Source organism: Delphinapterus leucas, chromosome 1 (genome assembly GCF_059928025.1).
Source record: "Delphinapterus leucas isolate spDelLeu-1000000601 "Yukka" chromosome 1, BTC_Dleu_Yukka2, whole genome shotgun sequence".
Taxonomy (NCBI): domain Eukaryota; kingdom Metazoa; phylum Chordata; class Mammalia; order Artiodactyla; family Monodontidae; genus Delphinapterus; species Delphinapterus leucas.
The window spans coordinates 82,994,822-83,010,761 of NC_143129.1; the positions used below are offsets into that span (position 1 = coordinate 82,994,822).

General features: G+C 41.9%; 3 non-coding genes across 3 annotated transcripts; 2 read left to right on the forward strand and 1 right to left on the reverse strand.

The window, feature by feature from the left end:
- Positions 1-1,600: 1,600 nt before the first annotated feature.
- TRNAN-AUU (transfer RNA asparagine (anticodon AUU)) lies at positions 1,601-1,674 on the reverse strand. The gene has a single exon. It is a non-coding gene; the product is annotated as a tRNA-Asn (tRNA).
- Positions 1,675-2,378: 704 nt separating this feature from the next.
- On the forward strand, positions 2,379-2,450 carry TRNAH-GUG (transfer RNA histidin (anticodon GUG)). Its single transcript has one exon. It is a non-coding gene; the product is annotated as a tRNA-His (tRNA).
- An 11,451-nt stretch (positions 2,451-13,901) lies between these two features.
- On the forward strand, positions 13,902-13,975 carry TRNAN-GUU (transfer RNA asparagine (anticodon GUU)). The gene has a single exon. It is a non-coding gene; the product is annotated as a tRNA-Asn (tRNA).
- Positions 13,976-15,940: the final 1,965 nt, after the last annotated feature.

Sequence of the window (15,940 nt, forward strand, 5' to 3'; positions counted from 1 at the left end):
TTCTATAACCGTATTTAAAACAAAACAAACTTAAAACCTTGTCTAGTAGTATCACTGTAGGCCCGAGCTCTGCAAACTAAACCTAAATTGAATTTTCAACATCACAGAATCTCTTATGTTAAAGTCAGGGAATTTATTAAGAAGGATTGGTATCATTGGGATGGGGTCTTATGGATTGATTCTGATGAAGGTGGGGCTCTTGAAACCCTAAATTGCCCCGAGCCTCAGGTTACCTGAGAAGCAGCCCTTCCTCCCTTGTTTGAGTAGGTTACCTCCACTTACCTGAAGAAGCTCGAAAGTCTCCCTATAACATCTGAGTAGTTGCCTTACATGGGTCTGCTGATCCTCCTCAGGACCTACTGCTACCATGTATCAGATTTGCTTTGTATCAGACTCATTTTTTAGAAGCAATGACAGAAAATTTTCCAGCCACAATTAAGATTATAAACCACTGATCCAAGGAGTCAAGTGATCCTCAAGCACAATAAATATGAAGAAGACCACACCTAGTCACATAATAATTAAATTGCTCAAATCAGTTGGGAAAAAAATCTCAAAAGCAGCCAGAGGGATAACACATGCTACATACAGAAAATAAATATAACGTCAGATTTCTCATCAGAAGCACTGCAGCAAGTGAAAAAGACAGTGGAGCAACATCTTTAAAGAACTGAGAGAAAAAAGTCAACGTGGAATTCTATGGCTCCTATCCTCAAAAAAGTCTTTCAACAATAAAGGTGAATAACGATATTTACAGACATACAATTGCTGAAAGACTTCATCACCAGCAACCCAAACCACAAGAAAGGTTAAAGCAGTCCTCCAGGAAGAAAGAAGCTCACATCAGAGGGAAATCTCCATATACACAAAGGGATGAAGGACAACAGAAATGGTATCTGCGTGAAAAATATATAACCTTTTTCCCCTTATTATTTAAATCTCTTTAAAAACATGGTACAGTTTAAAGAAAAGTAATAACCTTGGGTTGTGGGGTTTATAACATACTCAAAGTAAAATGAATGACAACGATAGCATAAAGGCAAGCAGGGGAGAAAAGTGAAGACATCACTTGAAGGCAGGCTGTGGTAAGTTACAGATGTCTGCTCTAAAGCCTAAAGCTGCCGCTGAAATAACAAAATAAAGAGTTATAGCTAATAAGCCAACAAAGGGGAGAGAATGGAACCATTTACAGAAAACCGTGTATATCTCATAAAACAATTGTGCTTCAGGCACTCTAACCATAGGCATGTGTACAAGAATGATGACTGCAGTATTGTTCGTAATAATAAAAGCATATAAGCAAATTAATTTCAAAGTTATATGTAAAGGGCTCAATAAATACTAGTACAAACAAGGGACGAAACTTCACTGTTAAAAGGAACCCAGAGGGTAATGATGAGATGACAAAGTGACCTACCTGTTTCCTTCAGAGCTCTTCTGTGAGGATCAGCGATGATCTCGGCTTAGGTTCTCTTGTTATGGACAAGACATAGGTGAAAAGGAGGGTAATAGAGGCCTAGCTTCAAGTTTATGTGAAAGGATGTGCAAGACAGAAATAACTGCAAACCCTTTAATTACATCCTAAAAAAGCCATGAGGGGCGTCTCTGAGTGGGCTTGAACCACCAACCTTTCGATTAATAACCGAACACGCTCACCGATTGCGCCACAGAGACACCTGAGCTTTACCTTCCCTCTCCCTGCTTCCCCACCTCATCCCACAGAGAGCAAGCACGCCTTCCACTTTAGGCGGAGCCACCCGCCTTTCGCAGAACAGTTGTGCTGATTCCAAAGCCTCGGAAAACCAGAGAAACTCGTGGGAAAGCCGTGCGTTGGGCGATTCCGAAGGCAGAAAGGCAGCCAAGCGTCCCCGCCGCACCTTGCTCCACACCCGCCGCAGATGCCAGTGCCCCGGAGTTGCCCGGGGCCGCGACACCCCGGGCTTGAGCCGAGTGGGACTCAAGGGAAGCTGAATGCCCCATGGGCTCATAACGGTTCTTTCGGTTCTTTGCTCCGCCTTCACCCGACAGTCTGAGCCACTGGCGCTGCCCTCCCTCAGCTCAGCCAAGGTAGGTGGGCCGGGAGCCGGAAGAAGGCGGTGGGGAGGGTTGGTCAAAAGAGGAAATGTAAGGAGGAGGGAATGAAGCAAGGGAGGCAAGGACAAAGCAAAGATACTTCCCAGGAGACCTGATCTGAGGCACCGGCTGGACGCAGGGGAGATGAGAAATGCATCAGAATGCGAAGGGAATAACGGAGGGAAGACGAGAGGGAAACTCACGAATACTTGCAGTTTTCAACAACAGAACAGCTAAATAATTGGAATCAATTTATACTAAAAGTAGTAACGCAAAAACTAGCCTCGCCGCCGGCTCAGTAGCGCGCCGTGATCGTATAGTGGTTAGTACTCTGCGTTGTGGCCGCAGCAACCTCGGTTCGAATCCGAGTCACGGCAGTGTTCCCCTTTTTTTTCTGCGTTGTATCTGTTACCAGAACAACTCTTTAGTCACCAAACGGAGTAAAGTCAGGAGAACGGAGGTCAACCCAACAGTGCACTAGGCTGAAGCGCTCTGCACTTAAACCACGTCTCACCATTTAAGGGAAAATACCTAAAGATCAGGTTGAAGCTCTAAATGAAACTCGTGTGTGGCTTCGACGACGGAAATGGTGTAGTCATATAGGGAATTTTTGTTGTTGTTGTTGAAATGTTTCAAACAGCAGTGAGGCTTTTTTACACAAAAAGAAACAGATTTTATTATTTTTTAACATCTTTATTGGAGTATAATTGCTTTACAATGGTGTGTTAGTTTCTGCTGTGTAACAAAGTGAATCAGCTATGCATACACATATAACCCCATATCTCCTCCCTCTTGCATCTCCCTCCCACCCTCCCTATCCCACACCTTTAGGAGGACACAAACCACCAAGCTGATCTCCCTGTGCTATGTGGCTGCTTCCCTCTAGCTATCTATTTTACATTTGGTAGTGTATATATGTCCATGCCACTCTCTCCCTTCGTCCCAACTTCCCCTTCCCCCTCCCCGTGTCCTCAAGTCCATTCTCTACGTCTATGTCTTTACTCCTGTCCTGCCCCTAGGTTCTTCAAAACCTTTTTTTTTTTTTTTAGATTCCACATATATGTGTTAGCATACGGTATTGGTTTTTCTCTTTCTGACTTACCTCACTCTGTATGATAGTCTCTAGGTCTATTCACCTCACTACAAATAACTCAATTTTGTTTCTTTTTATGGCTGAGTAATATTCCATTGTATATATGTGCCACATCTTCCTCGTCTGTTCATCTGTTGAGGGACCCTTAGGTTGCTTCCATGTCCTGGCTATTGTAAATAGAGCTGCAATGAACATTGTGGTACATGACTCTTTTTGAATTACGGTTTTCTCAGAGTATATGCTCAGTAGTGGGATTGCTGGGTCATATGGTAGTTCTATTTTTAGATTTTTAAGGAACCTCCATACTGTTCTCCATAGTGGCTGTATCAATTTACATTCCCACCAACAGTGCAAGAGGGTTCCCTTTTCTCCACACCCTCTCCAGCATTTACTATTTGTAGATTTTTTGATGATGGCCATTTTGACCAGTGTGAGGTGATACTTCATTGTAGTTTTGATTTGCATTTCTCTGATGATTAACGATGTTGAGCATTCTTTCATGTGTTTGCTGGCAATCTACATATCTTCTTTGGAGAAATGTCTATTTAGGTCTTCTGCCCATTTTTGGATTGGGTTGTTTGTTTTTCTGATATTGAGCTACATGAGCGGCTTGTAAATTTTGGAGATTAATCCTTTGTGGTTTGCTTCATTTGCAAATATTTTCTCCCATGCTGAGGGTTGTGTTTTCATCTTGTTTATGGTTTCCTTTGCTGTGCAAAAGCTTTTAAGTTTCATTAGTTCCCATTTATTTTTGTTTTTATTTCCATTTCTCTAGGAGGTGGGTCAAAAATGATCTTGCTGTGATTTATGTCATGGAATGTTCTACCTATGTTTTCCTCTAAGAGTTTAAGAGTATCTGGCCTTACATTTAGGTCTTTAATCCATTTTGAGTTTATTTTTGTGTATGGTGTTAGGGAGTATTCTAATTTCATTCTTTTACATATAGCTGTCCAGTTTTCCCAGCACCACTTATTGAAGAGGCTGTTTTTTCTCCATTGTATATTCTTGCCTCCTTTATCAAAGATAAGGTGACCATATATGCGTGGGTTTATCTCTGGGCTTTCTATCCTGTTCCGCTGCTCTATATTTCTGTTTTTGTGCCAGTACCATCTGTCTTGATTACTGTAGCTTTGTAGTATAGTCTGAAGTCAGGGAGCCTGATTCCTCCAGCTCCGTTTTTCATTCTCAAGATTGCTTTGGCTATTTTGGGTCTTTTGTTTTTCTATACAAATTGTGACTTTTTTGTTCTAGTTCTGTAAAAGATGCCATTGGTAGTTTGATAGAGATTGCACTAAATCTGTAGATTGCTTTGGGTAATATACTCATTCTCACAATATTGATTCTTCCAATACAAGAACATGGTATACCTCTCCATCTGTTTGTATCATCTTTAATTTCTTTCATCAGTGTCTTATAGTTTCCTGCATGCAGGTCTTTTGTCTCCTTAGGTGGGTTTATTCCTAGGTATTTTATTCTTTTTGTTGTGATGGTAAATGGGAGAGTTTCCCTAATTTCTCTTTCATATTTTTCATCATTAGTATATAGGAATGTAAGAGATTTCTGTGCATTAATTTTGTATCCTGCTACTTTACCAAATTCATTGATTAGCTCTAGTAGTTTTCTGGTGGCATCTTTAGGATTCTCTATGTATAGTATCATGTCATCTGCAAACAGTGACAGTTTTACTTCTTTTCTGATTTGGATTCCTTTTATTTCTTTTTCTTCTCTGATTGCTGTGGCTAAAACTTCCAAAACTATGTTGAATAATAGTGGTGAGAGTGGGCAATCTTGTCTTGTTCCTGATCTTAGTGAAAATGGTTTTAGTTTTTCACCATTGAGAACGATGTTGGCTGTGGGTTTGTCATATATGGCCTTTATTATCTTGAGGTAAGTTCCCTCTATGCATACTTTCTGGAGGGTTTTTATCATAAATGGGTGTTGAATTTTGTTGAAAGCTTTTTCTACATCTATTGAGATGGTTTTTCTCCTTCAATTTGTTAATATGGTTTATCAGATTGATTGATTTGCATATATTGAAGAATCCTTGCATTCCTAGGATAAACCCCACTTGACCATGGTGTATGGTGTGTTGTTGAATTCTGTTTGCTAGTATTTTTTTGAGGATTTTTGTATCTATGTTCATCAGTGATATTGGCCTGTAGTTTTCTTTCTTTGTGACATCTTTGTCTGGTTTTGGTATCAGGGTGATGGTGGCCTCATAGAATGAGTTTGGGAGTGTTCCTCCCTCTGCTATATTTTGGAAGAGTTTGAGAAGGATAGATGTTAGCTCTTCTCTAAATGTTTGATAGAATTCACCTGTGAAGCCATCTGGTCCTGGGCTTTTGTTTTTTAGAAGATTTTTAATCACAGTTTCAATTTCAGTGCTTGTGATTGGTCTGTTTATATTTTCTATTTCTTCCTGGTTCATTCTTGGAAGGTTGTGCTTTTCTAAGAATTTGTCCATTTCTTCCAGGTTGTCCATTTTATTGGCATATAGTTGCTTGTAGTAATCTCTCATGATCCTTTGTATTTCTGCAGAGTCAGTTGTTACTTCTCCTTTTTCATTTCTAATTCTGTTGATTTGAGTCTTCTCCCTTTTTTTCTTGATGAATCTGGCTAATGGTTTATCAATTTTGTTTATCTTCTCAAAGAAGCAGCTTTTAGTTTTATTGATCTTTGCTATTGTTTCCTTCATTGCTTTTTCATTTATTTCTGAACTGATCTTTATGATTTCTTTCCTTCTGCCAACTTTGGGGGGAGCTTGTTTGTTTTCTTTGTCTAATTTCTTTAGTTGTAAGTTTAGGTTGTTTATTTGAGAAGTTCCTTGTTTCTTGAAGTAGGATTGTATTGCTATAAATTTCCCTCTTAGAACTGCTTTTGCTGCATCCCATAGGTTTTGGGTCTTCGTGCTTTCATTGTCATTTGTTTCTAGGTATTTTTTATTTCCTCTTTGATTTCTTCAGTTATCTTTGGTTATTTAGTAGTGTATTGTTTAGCCTCCATGTGTTTGTGTTTTTTACAGATTATTTCCTGTAACTGATACCTAGTCTCATAGAATTGTAGTCAGAAAATACACTTGATAAGAGTTCAATTTTCTTAAATTTACCAAGGTTTGATTTGTGACCCAAGATATGGTCCATCCTGGGGAATGTTCCATGAGCACTTGAGAAGAAAGTGTATTCTGTTGTTTTTGGATGGAATGTCCTATAAATATCAATTAAATCCATCTTGTTTAATGTATCATTTAAAGCTTGTGTTTCCTTATTTATTTTCATTTTGGATGATCTGTCCATTGGTGAAAGTGGGGTGTTAAAGTCCTCTGCTATTATTGTGTTACTGTTGATTTCCTCTTTTATGGCTGTTAGCATTTGCCTTATGTATTGAGGTGCTCCTATTCTGGGTGCATAAATATTTACAATTGTTATATCTTCTTCTTGGATTGATCCCTTGATCATTATGTAGTGTCCTTCTTTGTCTCTTGTAATAGTCTTTATTTTAAAGTGTATTTTGTCTGATATGAGAATTGCTACTGCAGTTTTCTTTTGATTTCCATTTGCATGGAATATCTTTTTCCATCCCATCACTTTCAGTCTGTATGTGTCCCTAGGTCTGAAGTGGGTCTCTTGTAGACAGCATATATATGGGTCTTGTCTTTGTATCCATTCAGCCAGTTGTCTTTTGGTTGGAACATTTAATCCATTTACATTTAAGGTGGTTATCGATATGTATGTTCCTATTACCATTTTCTTATTTGTTTTGGGTTTGTTTTTGTAGGTCGTTTCCTTCTATTGTGTTTCCTGCCTGGAGAAGTTCCTTTAACATTTGTTGTAATGCTGGTTTTGTGGTGCTGAATTCTCTTAGCTTTTACTTGTCGGTAAAGTTTTTAATTTCTCCTTCGAATATGAATGAGATCCTTCCTGGGTAAAGTAATCTTGGTTATAGGTTTTTCCCTTTCATCACTTTAAATATCTCTCTCCACTCCCTTCTGGCTTGCAGAGTTTCTGCTGAGAGATCAGATTTTAACCTTATGGGGATTCCCTTGTATGCTATTTGTTGTTTTTCCCTTGCTGCTTTTAATATTTTTTCTTTGTATTTAATTTTTTTTTTTTTTTGCAGTACGCGGCCTCTCACTGTTGTGGCCTCTCCTGTTGCAGAGCACAGGCTCCAGATGAGCAGGCTCAGCAGCCATGGCTCACGAGCCCAGCTGCTCCGTGGCATGTGGGATCTTCCCGGACCGGGGCACGAACCCGTGTCCCCTGCATCGGCAGGCAGACTCTCAACCACTGCACCACCAGGGAAGCCCTGTATTTAATTTGTGATAGTTTGATTAATATGTGTCTTGGCATGTTTCTCGTTGGATTTATCCTGTATGGGACTCTCTCTGCTTCCTGGACTTGATTGACTATTTCCTTTCCCATATTAGGGAAGTTTTCAACTATAATCTCTTCAAATATTTTCTCAGTCCCTTTCTTTCTCTCTACTTCTTCTGGGACCCCTATAATTCGAAAGTTGGTGTGTTTAATGTTGTCCCAGAGGTCTCTGAGACTGTCCTCAATTCTTTTCATTCTTTTTTCTTTATTCTGCTCTACAGCAGTTTTTTCCACTATTTTATCTTCCAGGTCACTTATCCGTTCTTCTGCCTCAGTTATTCTGCTATTGATTCCTTCTAGAGAATTTTTAATTTCACTTATTGTGTTGTTCATCATTGTTTGTTTGCTCTTTAGTTCTTCTAGGTCCTTGTTAAACGTTTCTTATATTTTCTCCATTCTACTTCCAAGATTTTGGATCATCTTTACTATCATTACTCTGAGTTCTTTTTCAGGTAGACTGCGTATTTCCTCTTCATTTGTTTGGTCTTGTGGGTTTTTACCTTGCTCCTTCATCTGCTGTGTATTTCTTTGTCTTCTCATTTTGCTTAAATTACCATGTTTCGGGTCTCCCTTTCACAGGCTGCGGGTTTGTAGTTCCCATTGTTTTTGGTGTCTGCCCCCAGTGGGTAAGGATGGTTCAATGGGTTGTGTAGGCTTCCTGGTGGAGGGGACTGATGCCTGTGTTCTGGTGGATCAGGCTGGATCTTGTATTTCTGGTGGGCAGGATTGTGTCTGGTGGTGTGTTTTGGGGTGTCTGTGAACGTATTATGGTTTTAGGCAGCCTTTCTGCTAATGGGTGGTGTTGTGTTCCTGTCCTGCTAGTTGTATGGCATAGGGTGTCCAGCACTGTAGCTTGCTGGTCATTAAGTGGAGCTGGGTCTTAGCATTAAGGTGGAGATCTCTGGGAGAGCTTTCACCGTTTGATATTATGTGGGGAGGTCTCTGGTGGACCAATATCCTGAACTCAGCTCTCCTACCTCAGAGGTTTGGGCCTGACACCCGGCCGGAGCACCAAGACCCTGTCAGCCACATGGCTCAGAAGAAAAGGGGGAAAAAAAGAAAGGAAAAAAGAAGATAAATAAAATAAAATATATAAAGTTATTAAAATAAAAACAAAAATTATTATTAAAAATAAAAAATTAGAAAGTAATAAACAAAAGAAAAAAAAAGAAGGAAAGAAAGAAGAGAGGAACCAAACCAAAAACCAAATCCAATCCACCAATGATAACAAGCGCTAAAAACTATACTGAAAAAAAAAAAAAAAAGGACAGACAGAACCCTAAGACAAATGGTAAAAGCAAAGCTTAAGTCTTAGCTTCATTGGACACTGCACACAAAGCCTTGGGCTCCGTAAAACTCTGATTGGCTCATGTATAAAATTCAACCTCGAATTTTATCTTAGTTTCATTTGGAAGGGTCACTCCTGTCATGATCAAGGGTGGTATGAATGGCTCTCCTTTGGGGAGTGATCTGAATCTTCAGAATCTCCCTGCAACTCCAAATGGGATCTGGGCTCCAGACTTTAAATAAACAGTTTACAATGTACTCCAATCCAGTCATCGTCTTCACTGGATTCTCTGACATCCGACCTCCAATTTTTACCCTAAAAGGAAATTATTAAAGTGTGTTCACAGAACAAAATACACATATCATTAATGGGCAGCTATTTGAATATTGAAATGTGCAATCATCACCAGGATCACGACATAGAAATTTTTTGTCATTCAAGCATGGCCCTCTGATACACCTTCCAGGCAATGCCCACCCATCCCCTGATACTTTAAACAATTCTGATGTCTTCGTCTCAAATTAGGCTTGCCCTTTCTTCAAGTTCATGTGTCTGAATATACAAGTTTCTATCTAGCTATTATCAAGCAACATTATTATGTTTTTGATATATATATATATATATATGTATTTGTGTTTCTCACACCTTAATTTTGGTGTTAATGATAAGCATTACACTAATGTAAAACTATTTCACATATGATGAACATTGGGGTGGTTTCAAACTACAGCATTGGGAAAGGCTCATATGAATGCCTTTCTACTATAACTTGTGAATATGAGAATAAATATCCATTAAAGGTAAAGGAGCCATGGACCAAAAAATCAGCCAGGAAAGCAAAACCAGTGCCTTCTATCCTAGAGATGCTAGACTGGGGGAGTGGAGGGGCACAGTGAGGCAAGTCAGAGAAAAGTAGAATTTTTACTGCCATTGAAGGGCATATCCTCTTCAATCATTTCTCCACTCTCCAAGGTCCACTGAGGGAAGAACCGACAGTGGGAGCTTCACTCCAAAGTGGTTCAGTGCACAGATTCTGGGCTCTACTGGAGCATTTTCTGGGCATCTCTTCTGGGTAAGAGTGGACGCCGCAGGATTTCCTGCTGTTCCCTAAGGAGCAGTGGGAGAGATGCCTACCTGGCCAGGTTCCTGGGCTATGCCACCCAATCCCTCAGTGAGGAGCTTCGATTCCGGGCCCTTGTGTCTGCCAAGAGAACAAACAAAGAAGGTGTTGCCTCCTACCACCACAAGTGCTCTCTCTTCCTCTTGTTAGAAAACGTTGATCCAACTCCTTTCCCTATCACTAGAGGTATGTTGGGACATTTCTGCTTGTTGGGAGGGGTGACTTACACTCCCGAAGAACACAGCTGGTGTAGAGAAAGAGGTGGGAGAAGGGGAAGCCTTATGAGAGGCCATGGAGTTGGCTAGGCCTGGAAGGGAAAGCGCCGTTGGTCCCGGGAGCCTCCTTGCGAAGGCAGGCCTCTGGCCTCCATGTTCCCGGAAGCGGTACCTGCTTCTGACCTGCCCCAAAGGGACTGTGGAGCGCGAGGCCTCCGGGCAACGTCTCCCATGTTTTTTCACCACCCTTGTGGTGTGGCTTCTCTCTTGCTCGTGCCTGCCAGCCAGCGGGCCTCCCCAGCAAAGTGCCGCACAGGGACCCCACACGCACACACAGGCAGGACAGTCAGGAGGCTTGGCGCAAGAAGCAGGACCCATCCATACACTTTGGTCACGAAATAGGAGGGCCAGGAAGATGCGGCTGCTCACCGGAATTCCGAGGCAGTTGAACACAGTGTGGCGCGCCTCTTGCCCTGGGTCGGCGTAGCACAGTGAGGCATCACGGAAGAGACGTCGTCTGCCATGAACCAAGGGATATCAGGAGAGAGCGGCAACTCAAACCCCCGATCCCACCAGCACCAATTCCCTCCCACAGGTGGGGAAATCGCAGCCATCAGCTTTTCAGGAGTGCAGTGGATAAGCCTTACACCCTGGGGAAAGCACCTTCAAGATCATGACAACTCTTTTGTCAGGTAACTAGGGGCACACACCCTGCAGGCACCAGTGCAGGCTCCCACCCCTCCAGTGTTCGCTCAGGATCACCACCCTCCCCTCCGCCCGCCCTTTGCCATTCTTCTAAACTGCTCTCCCCAAAGGAATTCAAGCGAAGACCCTCCAAACCTCTCCCATCCACCCCCACACCCTCTCATAAACCCACCCACAGCCCGGCCCATCAGACTAACCACCTTTCAGCGGTGGCTCCAGAAGGAGGGACCCACAGCCTCAGCTCTGTCTCATCTACATACTCTACCCGCTGCCTCTGCACACTTGGTCCACATCCTCTCCCCCTCCCTCTCCCTGGCTATCCTCTTGTCCTACAGGGGAAGCAACATTTGTCCCAATAGGTCTTCAGCGTGAGTGTCCAAGGGAAAAAGGAAAACATGCTCATTGTCTGGTAGAGACCACAGGGATTTTTTTTTTTTTTTTTTTTTGCGGTACGCGGGGCTTTCACTGTTGTGGCCTCTCCCGTTTCGGAGCACAGGCTCCGGACGCGCAGGCTCAGCGGCCACGGCTCACGGGCCCAAGGCGCTCCGCGGCATGTGGATCCTCTCCGACCGGGGCACGAACCCATATCCCCTGCATCGGCAGGCGGATTCTCAACCACCGCGCCACCAGGGAAGCCCAGACCACAGGGATTTGAATCAAGAGCAGTTGGAGAAGTTGCCTGGATCACCATCCTTTTGGTATTCATTTTTACACCTACCTTCTGATTATGGCACCGATAACAGTTTTCCGTTTGTGGTAGTGAGATGAACTGAAAAGTCAAATTACTCAGGGAAATGAATGTGACTCGAATGAAAGAGACTATGTAAACAATATATTCCATCCTCGCTCAACTGATGAGTGTGTGGAGATGGCAAAGGCCTGGGAGGACGGGCACTCTCCGCTGATGCTGTGCCAGTCATTGGATCTGCACGTGTCGCCACTGGGAACACACTGAGCCTGGGTCTCTGTCTCCGAGAGCTGCCTCGGAAGGATCCACCTGCACCACAGCGACCGACCACCTGACCCTGTTTCCTTTTCCTGGAAAGGCTAAGCCAGGGTCGTCCTGGATCACAAAGGAAGATATCTTAACGGCCAGAAGTTATAAGAAAATATTCCTGACATTTTTATTTATTAGGGAAATGCACATTAGTACTATAAGGACATATCATTACACACCCTCCAGCATGGCTATATCTAAAAGAATTAGTACACCAAATGCTGACAAGAATGCACAGAAACTGCAACTGTAGTTGCTGGTTTGAAAACATTCTAGGGCACTGTTTGTCAGTTTCTAATAAAGTTAATCTTGTACCTACTCCACGACCCAGCAGTTGCAGTACTTCCATGAATGCATAAGTATACAAAAAGATTGGTATAGAATATTTATCAATGCACCAAGAATATTCATTGAAAACAATAACACCAGAATTACTCCAATAATACCAAAATTAAGAAGTGATATACACAATAATATGGTTATGTTTAATGAACATAATGTTGTATTTAAAAAGCCAGATACAAAAAAATGCTTTCATTCATTTGAATTTCAATAGCAGGCAAGAGTAATTTCGGCAATAGACCTCACAATAGTAATTAACTAAATGAGATAGGGTAACAATTGCCTGGAAAGGGACAGAGTATACTTCTGGGATCATGGCAATTTTCTATAACTTGATCTGGGTGATGATTACGTTTGCTAAAATTCCACAACTTGTTAGTTTTTTATACAAATTAGTGTATATATGTCAATCCCAATATTCAAGTTCATCCATTTCCCCCCCCCCCAGGTTTTTCTCCCTTGGTGTCCATACATTTGTCCTCTACATCTGTGTCTCTATTTCTGCCTTGCATGAAGATATGTGCTTTTAACTCTACGTGAACTATAGTTCAAAATTAGTGACTGGTGAACGAAGGCAAGCTGGTGTAGACAATGAACAACTAGTTCGCATTTTACTATAAACTCATTAAAAACTCGTTCTCCTTTAGTGTAACAACCCTCACTTGTATTTGAATTATCTTTAACAGTAAAACGGCTATGACCACACTATTTTATTAGTGGAAGATACAGACAAGGATCCTTGAGAGGCGGTATTTCAACTTTGGGGATATGTCCTGCTCAACAGTGAGACAAGGAACCGTCCTAGGTTTCGCTTTGACCGGCGCCCGCGGGTTTGTGCACTGTGGGATTTACTGCTCTTCTCACCGCATCGCGCTCGGCGGCCAGCAGTAAACTGCTCTCTGAACGCTGCTAAAGGGCGCAGCTGGTGCTGGCATTAAAAGCAAACCAAAAGACAGGTCATAGACACGAACTTGCTGTAACTTTGATTTGAACCGAGGTTGATGCAGCCACAACACAGCACTAATCACTGTACAGTCACGATGCACCAGAGGCCAACAGGTAATTTCTTTGACATAACTATTTTCACATTATTTTTGCTGTTTAATTCTTAGACACACATGCTCGTGCTTTTCTCTCTTTCACGCCCTTCTCCGGTTCTCCCTCCCTATTCAGTTACTTAATAAAAACAATTTTAATCTCTCAAGATCCGGCCTGTGCCTCACAGGCTTCCTGGGAGGTCTGTCTCATCCATGCGTCTGCTTTCTTTCGCTCCTTTTCACATTTGCTCTTTGGACCTGATCTCCTTCCCGCTGCAGCCAAGCCGACCACATCTACTAAACCGCTGCCCAGCTGGGGAGATGGTCGAGTGAAGGAGGAGCAAACGGGGAGCTGTCAAGGAACCCATCGGGCACGCAGCTTCCCTCCGGCCCCCCTCAGCTCAGGCCCGGGGGCGCCTCCGGGGCGCCGATATCTGCGGCGGGTGTGGAGCAAGGCGCGGCGGGGACGCTCGGCTGCCCTTGGGCCTTCGGGATAGCCCGACGCACGGCTCCCCCACCGGAAGGAGCACGCTGCGTCGACTCCTCCTCTCCCGTTGTCCGAGCCTTTGGAGCCGTCGCCGCTGTCCTGCGAAAGGCGGGTGGCTCCGCCTACCTTGGGACTGCTTACGTTCTACATAGATGAAAGAGGACGCTTCCCCGCGTCTCTGTGGCGCAACCGGTTAGCGCGTTCGGCTGTTAACCGAAAGGTTGGTGGTTCGAGCCCACCCAGGGACGCCTTCGTGGCCTTTTCAATATGTAATTTAAGGGTTTGCAGTTATTTCTGCCTCATACATCATTTCTACGTAAACTCAGAGGAAGGCCTCCTTTACTTTTCTTGTCACCCGTGTCTTGTCCACAGCAAGAGAACCTAAGCCAAGATCACTGCTACTCTTCTGATCCTCACAGAAGACCCCCGAAGGACACAGGTCACCTGGAATCCAGGATTCCTGGAAAGAGGGTAGAGTCGTCAGCTCATCGTTACCCTCTGGGTTCCTTTTAACAGTGAAGTTTTATCCATTGTTTGTACTAGTATTTACTGAACCCTTTACGTATACCTTTGAAATTAATTTGTTTCTATGCTTTTATTATTACAAACAATACTGCACTCATCATTCTTGTACACATGTGTATGGGTGGAGTGCCAGAAGGGCAACTGTTCTATAAGAGAGTTTACATGGTTTTACATATGGTTCCATTCTTTCACCTTCCGTTGGCTTATCAGCTATAACTCTTTTGTTATTTCAGCGACTGCTTTAGGCTTTATAGCATACATTTCTACCTTATCACAGCCTGCCTTCAAGTGATGTCATTCCTCTTCACATTTCTCACCTGCCTGCCTTTATGCTATTGCCCTTATGCATCTTACTTTGCATATATTATAAACCCCAAATCTAAGGTTTTTACTTTTCTTTAAACTGTCCCATGTTTTTGAAGATATTTCATTGATAAGAAATGATCTTATATATTTTCCATGCAGATATCATATCTTTTGTCCTTCATTCCTTTATGTACACCCAGAATTCTATCTGGTGTGAATTTCCTTCTTCCTGGAGGACTCCTTTAACATTTCTTGTGGTGTGGATCTCCTGGTGATGAAGTCTTTCAGCATCTGTATGTCTATAAATGTCATTATTCACTTTTTTTTTTGAAAGATATTTTGTGAGGGAAGACACATAGAATTCCATGCTGACTTTTTTTTTCCCTCTCAGTTCTTTAAAGATGTTGCTCCACTGCCTTTATTTTTTGTATGTAGTATGTCTTATTGTTTTGGCTGCTTTAGTGATTTTTCCTTTTCCTATGGATTTGAGCAGTTTAATAGTAATGTGCTAGGTGTGGCTTTCTTCATATTCTTTGTGCTCAGGGTTCATTTGCCTCCTTGGATAGGTGGCTTTATAATTTTCATTATAATTGGAATATTTTCTGTCTAGTTTCTTCAAAATTTTATTCTTCAAGAAACTTCTGCAGGTCATTTCAGGGACTTCAAACATTCCCACGATAGGCCTTTTAAAATTGTCCTAGCTAACACAATCATACTAGGGGACTTTAACACCCCACTTTAACCAATGGAAAGATCATGCAAAATGAAAATAAATAAGGAAACACAAGCTTTAAATGATACATTAAACAAGATGGATTTAATTGATATTTATAGGACATTCTATCCAAAAACAACAGAATACACTTTCTTCTCAAGTGCTCATGGAACATTCTCCAGGATAGAACATATCTTGGGTCACAAATCAAGCCCTGATAAATTTAAGAAAATTGAAATCATATCAAGTATCGTTTCTGACCACAATGCTATGAGACTAGATATCAAGTACAGGAAAAAAATCTGTAAAAAACACAAACACATGGAGGCTAAACAATACACTACTAAATAACCAAGAGATCACTGAAGACATAAAAGAGGAAATCAAAAAAATACCTAGAAACAAATGACAATGAAAACACGATGACCCAAAACCTATGGGATGCAACAAAAGCAGTTCTAAGAGGAAAGTTTATAGCACTACAATCCTACCTCAAGAAACAAGAAATATCTCAAATAAACAACCTAACCTTACACCTAAAGCAATAAGAGAAAGAGGAAAAAAAAACCCCAAAGTTAGTGGAAGGAAAGAAATCATAAAGATCAGATCAGAAATAAATGAAAAAGAAATGAAGGAAACAATAGCAAAGATCAATAAAACTAAAAGC